An 8,056-nucleotide genomic window follows, 5' to 3' on the forward strand; every position below is an offset into this window, starting at 1 on the left:
AAGTAATCGATAAAGCTTGCCATGCTTACGTGACAAGATTTTTCAGTTCTTCATCTACTCACAACTTACGCTCTTTTTTTTTTTTGCTTAAAAACGAAATGAGTGAGCAAAGATTACCAAATGGAAAAAAAAATTAAGTATCTTAAACTATAATGGTTTGCGTATCTTAAAATATTAAAATCACAAGATGGGTGTATGAGCCTAATGGTACAAATCACAAATTGAGACAATACTAAAAACGGAAATAATTTTAAAAAAAAAAACGATTTATAATGTTTTATTAGCGTAAATAATATTATACGAGAAAAATATCCCGTTGAGGAAGGATACAACGGGGGCTAGGTTGATAGTGCTGTCTATTTTCTCTAAACTAAAATCAAAACCAAAATCACCACCTATACTTCAAATTTAAACAGAAACGAAAAATGACATTGAAAACGGATTTTTATCCAGAATCGGCATTTTAATCAGATTTAAGCATGATCTACGCGTAGTTATCGCGCATTTATACTAAATACAGTCGTAGCCATACCTCTAAACCATGCACCTTATCTCAATCATGACAAAAGTCGCATTTAGAGTTTCTTCAGGCAACTCTACTTGGGAGTAGGGGGCTCTACCCCCCCCCCCCCCCCCACACACACACACCACAAAACTTGTCTACCGTCCCATTCAACAAAATATAATTACATACTTTTTTCCCCTCTCAGAAAATTCCACCCCGCCCCCAAAAATTTCAAGTACCCCCACTCCTCTCCGGGGAGGAAAATGTCTGAAAGTAACACTGGTCGCATTTGTTGATCATACAAACTAAAGGTAGAGCCTGAAAGAGCTGCACGAAAGAAACTGCACGCAAAACGCTTTTTAGATTAGAAAATTTCAAGTTCCCCGCTCCGGAGAGCAAAAGTCTGAAAGAAACACTGGTGTTGTGCTTAGCCACTATTCAAAGAATTGCATGAAATAAACTCTACACGCTAAACGCTAAGCCCCACCCGAAAAATTGCATGAAAGAAACTCTGCACGCAAACCACATTTTAGATTAGACACATTAATTAGGCGATAATTTTATTATAGAGTATCGATGACGACATTTCTTTTGAGTTGGGGGGGGGGCTTAGACGTTTTTACGCGAGGGTTGGGCTTCGCCATTACCCGAAAAAATTGTATGAAAGAAACTCTTCACGCAAACCACTTAGATTAGACAAAATTGCCTTTTTGTTCATGGTTTACTCGAGAATCAATGACGTTATATTATTGTGTGCACTCCCCCGGCTTTAGACTACCATATGCTTAATGTGACGTCATGTTTCGTTTCCGTTTTACTATGCATGTTTTTATTTTGCTTGTGTTTTCTCTAGAGCTTTCTTGTCAGATCTTTTTCTTCTTCTTCTTCGTTCTTAATTTTTGAATATGGTGGAGGATTCAGACAACAAGTCCAACTTCGTGGACAAACCGGACTGTGGTTTCCAGTTTGTCAGGTGTTCCATATAATTTTTCCCTGAGTGGGGTGGGCTGGGGCCAGTGTCTGCCTCTTGCCTGGCTATACAGAGTACAATCCTGGAGTACGTGCTCCGTGTTTTCCGGGGCCTTGCCACAAGGGCACATTTCGCTACACCCAACCTTCAGTTTTTTGTGCATGTGTTGATTTAGTCTGTTGTGGCCTGTTCTAAGTCGAAAGATTATGTATTGTTGTTTTCGTGTTAAATTGTAATAGCCGTCGTCTTTAATGTAGTGAGGGTGTGTGACAGACCACATTTGCGTTTGTTTGTTTTTAATTATTCTTTTTATTTCTTTTGGGTGTAGCGAAATTTCCGGTTGTGGTTTCTTTCCCCCAATTTTTGCCAGCTGGTCTGCGATCTCGTTACCCTGGATCTGGCAGTGGCCCGGGATCCACTGCAGCACAATTCTGCTGCAGGTATTTTTTAGCCTCTCTAGTGCTGTCATAAGTGTTTGAATATAGGACTCCGGATTTTGTAGGGATTGCAGGACTGATTTGGCATCTGTAAGAATCTTGTCAGATATATACATAGATAGATAGACAGACAGCGAAACTATTAGTATTAATATATAATCTTTTTGTAACGCGATAACGTGGGTCTGGTACGGAGCGTCTCTGTCAATTTGATGCAATAAAATTGTTTTTTTAAGGAAACATTGGAATCGCTTGGAGATCGAAATGTAAAAATTAAAACTACATCACTGCCGGTTTTTTTTAAATGTAGTGCAGTGTTTATACTTTGTTTATACTTTATGTCTATTTTTAAAATGGTATAATAAAGTCAATGATATCTCATAAGAACGCATTTCGAAAAAATGCTAGACATCAATGCGTAACTAGTAGGCAAGCAAACGATTATTTGTGGACAATATTAGCACAATCTAACAACATTGTTCATAAATGACTTCGAGATTTTAAAAAATGCAAAGTCAAATCAAAAATGTTAAAAATAACATGTCAAGCGTGTAAACAAAATATATAAGATACTGAGAAATACATTTATTTAGTTTGCAAAACAAACACTTGCGAAAATATAAAAAAAACACCAATGAAACACCCACAACTAATAAAGCAATCACACTTAACTTAATTAACACGACTAGACAAAAACAGAAGACGAAAACAAACTAGTAGCAACGATTATTTATAGATCGATTATATGGGAAATAAGGAATAAATTCAGATTTCATTTTACAAAATACACCGACATCGAGTTACAAGAAATATTTCAAGCAAAGCTTAGACTGTGAACTCTCACTTAACTATATATATATATATATATATATATATATATATATATATATATATATATATATATATATATATATATATATATATATATATATATTTAATGTATAGTCTTCTGTTTCCCATGTTACAGTGGGGAACAGATGACATTCCCAAAGCAGATGAAATTAGAACTTTAGTCAAAGACATTTGGGATCTTAGGAGAGCAAAGTTAAGGAGCAGTATTGACGTTTTTTGTTAAGTGTGATGTATCACATGCCAAATTAAACTACTTGACATTGATGGAAATAAATACAGTGCGAAACTTCCTAACCAAATCATTTAATCATATACAGCAATTGCGTCTGATTACATCAGGACACACAACTACATTTCAGTCTCAGACATTTTGAAATCAAGGGAAATAATTAACATTTTAAAATATGATATGATTGTGATAGTCTCATTATTGAAAGTAATAAAAGGAAGCAGCTATTAGATCTAATCAGGAAGCTATTATTCCATTATTTTTTTAAAATGTTTCCTAGGTTTTAAAAGGGCACAATCTGAATGGTAGAAAGAGATACACACCTCACCCCCCCCCCCCTCCCCCTAAACACACACACAACCGGACTGTCGGATATATCAAGGCAGCGTGCCCTCATCGCAAGGGGTCAATTTTGTGTCATGGAAAATTTTGGAATGATAGATCAGTATGAGTATTACAGAGAATCTTCTCCCACGGTCGTTTCTATTTTTGTCCATGGGTGGCTACAGTGCAAACTTTTGACTTCGCAGCTGAGGATGAAGCGCAGTAAACTAAGCAGTCAAAAGAAACCGAGTTTTCAAATATTTTATTAGTCTAGTTCTTATGCCATTTTATTTAATTACTATAAAATGTCTTTGAAGCTGTATAAAATTTATAAATGACAGTAATTAAAATATCTACCACATTGCACTTGATCAATCCACGCTAATTATGTAATTTTTTTTTCACAACATTAAAACAAAGTAATAAAAAGTAATTCCCCCCCCCCCGTATGTTTTTTATAAAGGGAAGTAATTGTGATTTCCTAATTCATCAAGGGAAGTATATATATATATATATATATATATATATATATATATATATATATATATATATATATATATATATATATATATATATATATATATATATATATACTAGCGTACCCGACCCCCGCGCGTTACCGCGGGGATAGAAGAAAGTTTGACGAAATATATTAAAAGAATTTCACCAACGCATTACCAATCATATGTTCTTAGACGCGTGACCTTCTTTTCTAAAAATCAGTTATTTAAATGTAAACAATGCCTGCGCTTGGATCATAAATATCAGGACACGGGTTTACCTACACTACCGCATGAAAACACCGAAATAATATGGTACAACACACTTCGGTGACCACCCATGTGTCAGAGACGTAGAGGCCCGCTCTCAGAAGCCCCCCGCCCACCGATTACACTACTGCATAGGCGCGGCGTACGACCCCTGGCTCCTTAAAATAGCAACCTGTTAACAATGATGCAGATTGCGTCATTCACCAAAGTGACCCAATTAACAGGATTTGTTATTTAACACGTAAAAAAAATATTTGACGCGTTTTAAACATCAGTGTGACTGATACAAAATGTTAGAGTTAGTAATGGTCTATTCTTAGATGCTCGATCTCAATTTCTGTTTGGATTATCTAAAAATAGCTGCTATTTGCATCATTCGCAAATTGACGAAACTGTTTGGATTTTTTACAGACAAAAAGAAACATCCCAGTTAAAAATCTAACCTTAGTTAATTTTTCTGATTATTAAAATAAAACGTATTACATGGCCCTCAGCGAACCATGTGAGCCTTCGGAGGCCGAAACAGACATTTTTATTTGCAGTCTAATCGCACCCTACCAGGGCGCCAGAGGACACGCCTGATTCAATTTAGTAAGCGTTTGTAACGCCCCATCCTATCCATTGTCTATCACACTGTTTGAACCGAACATATTCATCATAGTGCTCACGGGAAAGACCGGGACGCCAAATCGCATTCTGCCGGGGGGGGGGGGCGCACATGCAAAATTAAATTTCCGCCCCACCACCCACTCACCCCTATCGCCCCCCCCCCCCCCCCACCCCAGAAACCTTCTCGGGAGTATTCATCATCTCCCTAAAGTTTTAAATTGCGTCGAACCGCAATAGTCTTTTATTTATATTAATAGAGAGAGAAATATCACACCCTCACGTGGCGCCGCCCTTGCGAAATTAAAAATTATTTTTTTTACAAAACCCTTCCCCAGAGTGTCCCAATCAACTCCCCCAAGTCTCATGGCTATCGGATAACGGTGTCAAGCCAAAATCGACTTTTATTTTTATAAACCGTATATAGAGAAAAACAAATCGCGCCCTGCCGGGGCGCCACCCCTGCGAATTTGAAATATTTTTTTTCGCAGAAACCTCCCCAGGAATATTTTCAACATCTTCCCAAAGTTTCACGGCGATGTGATGAGAAGTGTGGTAATGCATAAAGGACAAACAAACAAAAAAACATAAATTACTATATATATATATATATATATATATATATATATATATATATATATATATATATATATATATATATATATATATATATATATATATAATTGTTGTATAATATTGTATAATAAGTTATAAACAAGTTTTATCTTTTTTGCAGCGTAGTGCATTTGTTAGCAGTAGATATAAATCTAGATCTATATAAAGAAAAAAATAGATATAGCTAGATCTAGGCATAGATATATAATCTAATATATAGATCTAACTAGACTACCCGTTATCATTAGATAACTGTGGGTTTTGGGGGTCATCTATAAATGACATCAAGTCTGTCACTTATCATCACGTAATAACCAGACCCCACATTCAAAAAGACGACACACCTCAGACGTTTTTCTCTTTTAAAAACACCGATTTCGGCTGAGCATAGGCCTGACCACAATATCCCTTCATATGCTGAGGACACAGAAACAGGTAAGCTCTACTTCACATGCCCTGTTTCCCGCCAAGTTCCGCCAAATAATTAACGCCCGAAATAGTTTAGTATACAGATTCTAGAATTTACGGTTAAGTCTAGTTTTTGCGGTAGATCTAACTCTAGATCTAGATAGAATCTAGATCTAGATAGATAAATGCCATGTATTCTCGAATTAGTTGATCATCTATCTATCTATATACTACTAAAACCCAAGTTTGTCTACATGTTTGAATATGTTTTTGTTTGTCCGTTTGGTTACAGGATAGAATCTGCACTATGTGTAGAGCTGTACAATACGTCATTATGTAGAGTAGTAGTAGTAGGCATATGCTTACTACTAGATGTAGAAAATGTATGAGTAAATCTAGCAATACCCAGTTATTTAGTAGGCCTTTTACCGTGGATATTGCATCAAGAGTTTAGATTTAGTAATAGACTAGCCGTCCATTCTAGGCCCTGAACAGGCTTCTCCGAAAAACCTATCTGTAAAGGACCATGACGTGTGTGTTTAGTAATCAGAATATACCTGGCAATGCCATGGTTTAGGAAATATATTACTTTTCGAATAAACCCTAACCACAACCAACCGAAACCTAAACACTCAAAAACGCAAACATAACACAAACGCAAACGCAAACACAAATACAAACCTAAACACAAACACAACCATAAACACAAACACAAACACAAAGAAAACACAAACGCAAACAAATAAAACAATCGAAAACAAACCAAAATCCAACAGACCAGCCTTTTACAACAGACCAGCCTCTCACAACAGACCAGCCTCTCACAACAGACCAGCCTCTCTCAACAAACGAGCCTCTTTCAACAGACCAGCCTCTCTCAACAGACCAGCATCTCACAACAGACCAGCCTCTCTCAACAGACCAGCCTCTCTCAACAGACCAGCCTCTCTCAACAGACCAGCCTCTCTCAACAGACCAGCCTCTTTCAACAGACAAGCCTCTCTCAAAAGACTAGCCTGTCTCCAGATTGCTGCTCTATTAGCCTCCCCCCCCCCTTTAATTCCTCACTGGCTGAGGATGTGTGTTCATTTGTATTTGTTACGATTGCACGTGTGTATGAGTGCGTAGGTACAGGATTTAAGTATGTGTGTGTGTTTTTATTTGCTCGTGAATCAGTTGAATGAAGTATGAATATTTTATTCGCCAGAAAAATATTTGCGTCCATATTTAATCAAACAGGGATAAGACAGGAAACTCATTTTGTTTAAGTAATGCACAATCTCTATAAGACTATAAATCCTATGCTTTAATTAGACATGAATTTAATTAGACAGTTATTTCATTGTTATCACAAACTTGATTCAAATGGTGTATGTATGTATGTATGGTTGTATGTACGTATGCATGCATGTATGTATGTATGTATGTACGTAGTTACGCATGTACACATATACGCATGAACGCAGGTACGCATGTTCGCATGTACGCGTGTACGCATTACGCGTGTACGCATGTACGCGTGTACGCATGTACGTATGTACGTATGTACGTATGTACGTATGTACGTATGTACATATGTACGTATGTACGTATGTACGTATGTACGTATGTACGTATAAATGCTTGAATTAAAACGTAAAAAAAAATGTACTTTACATGTTTTATTTTCAAGATTTAGGTATGTGTGTGTGTTTTTATTTGCTCGTGAATCAGTTGAATCATATGAATATTTTATTCGCCAGAAAAATATTTGCGTCTATATTTAATTAAACAGGGATTAGACAGGAAACTCATTGTGTTTAAGTAATGCACAATCTCTATAAGACTATAAATCCTATGCTTTAATTAGACATGAATTTAATTAGACAGTTATTTCATTTTTATCACAAACTTGATTCAAATGGTGTATGTATGTATGTATGTACGTATGCATGCATGTATGTATGTATGTTCGTAGTTACGCATGTACACATGTACGCATGTACGCACGTACGCATGTACGCGTGTACGCATGTACGCGTGTACGCGTGTACACATGTACATATGTACGCATGTACGTATGTACGTATGTACGTATGTACGTATGTACGTATGTACGTATGTACGTATGTGCGTATAAACGCTTGTTATTTTTATGAAAAGAAATTTAGTACTTTACATGTTTTATTTACAATAGACTTACATGACTATAAATATATATTATAAATATTAATATATACGACATACACTCTGGTGTGTGGGCGGATGCGTGATGATCCAGCTGAATAAAAAATCTAAAACCGCTGTAAGCTGATTCTTTAACAGATATAAAATGTTTAGCAACCCCAACACATCTCCCCC

The sequence above is a fragment of the Physella acuta genome, unplaced genomic scaffold, assembly GCF_028476545.2.
Source record: "Physella acuta isolate Inbredline_101_S28 unplaced genomic scaffold, ASM2847654v3 ptg000281l, whole genome shotgun sequence".
Taxonomy (NCBI): domain Eukaryota; kingdom Metazoa; phylum Mollusca; class Gastropoda; family Physidae; genus Physella; species Physella acuta.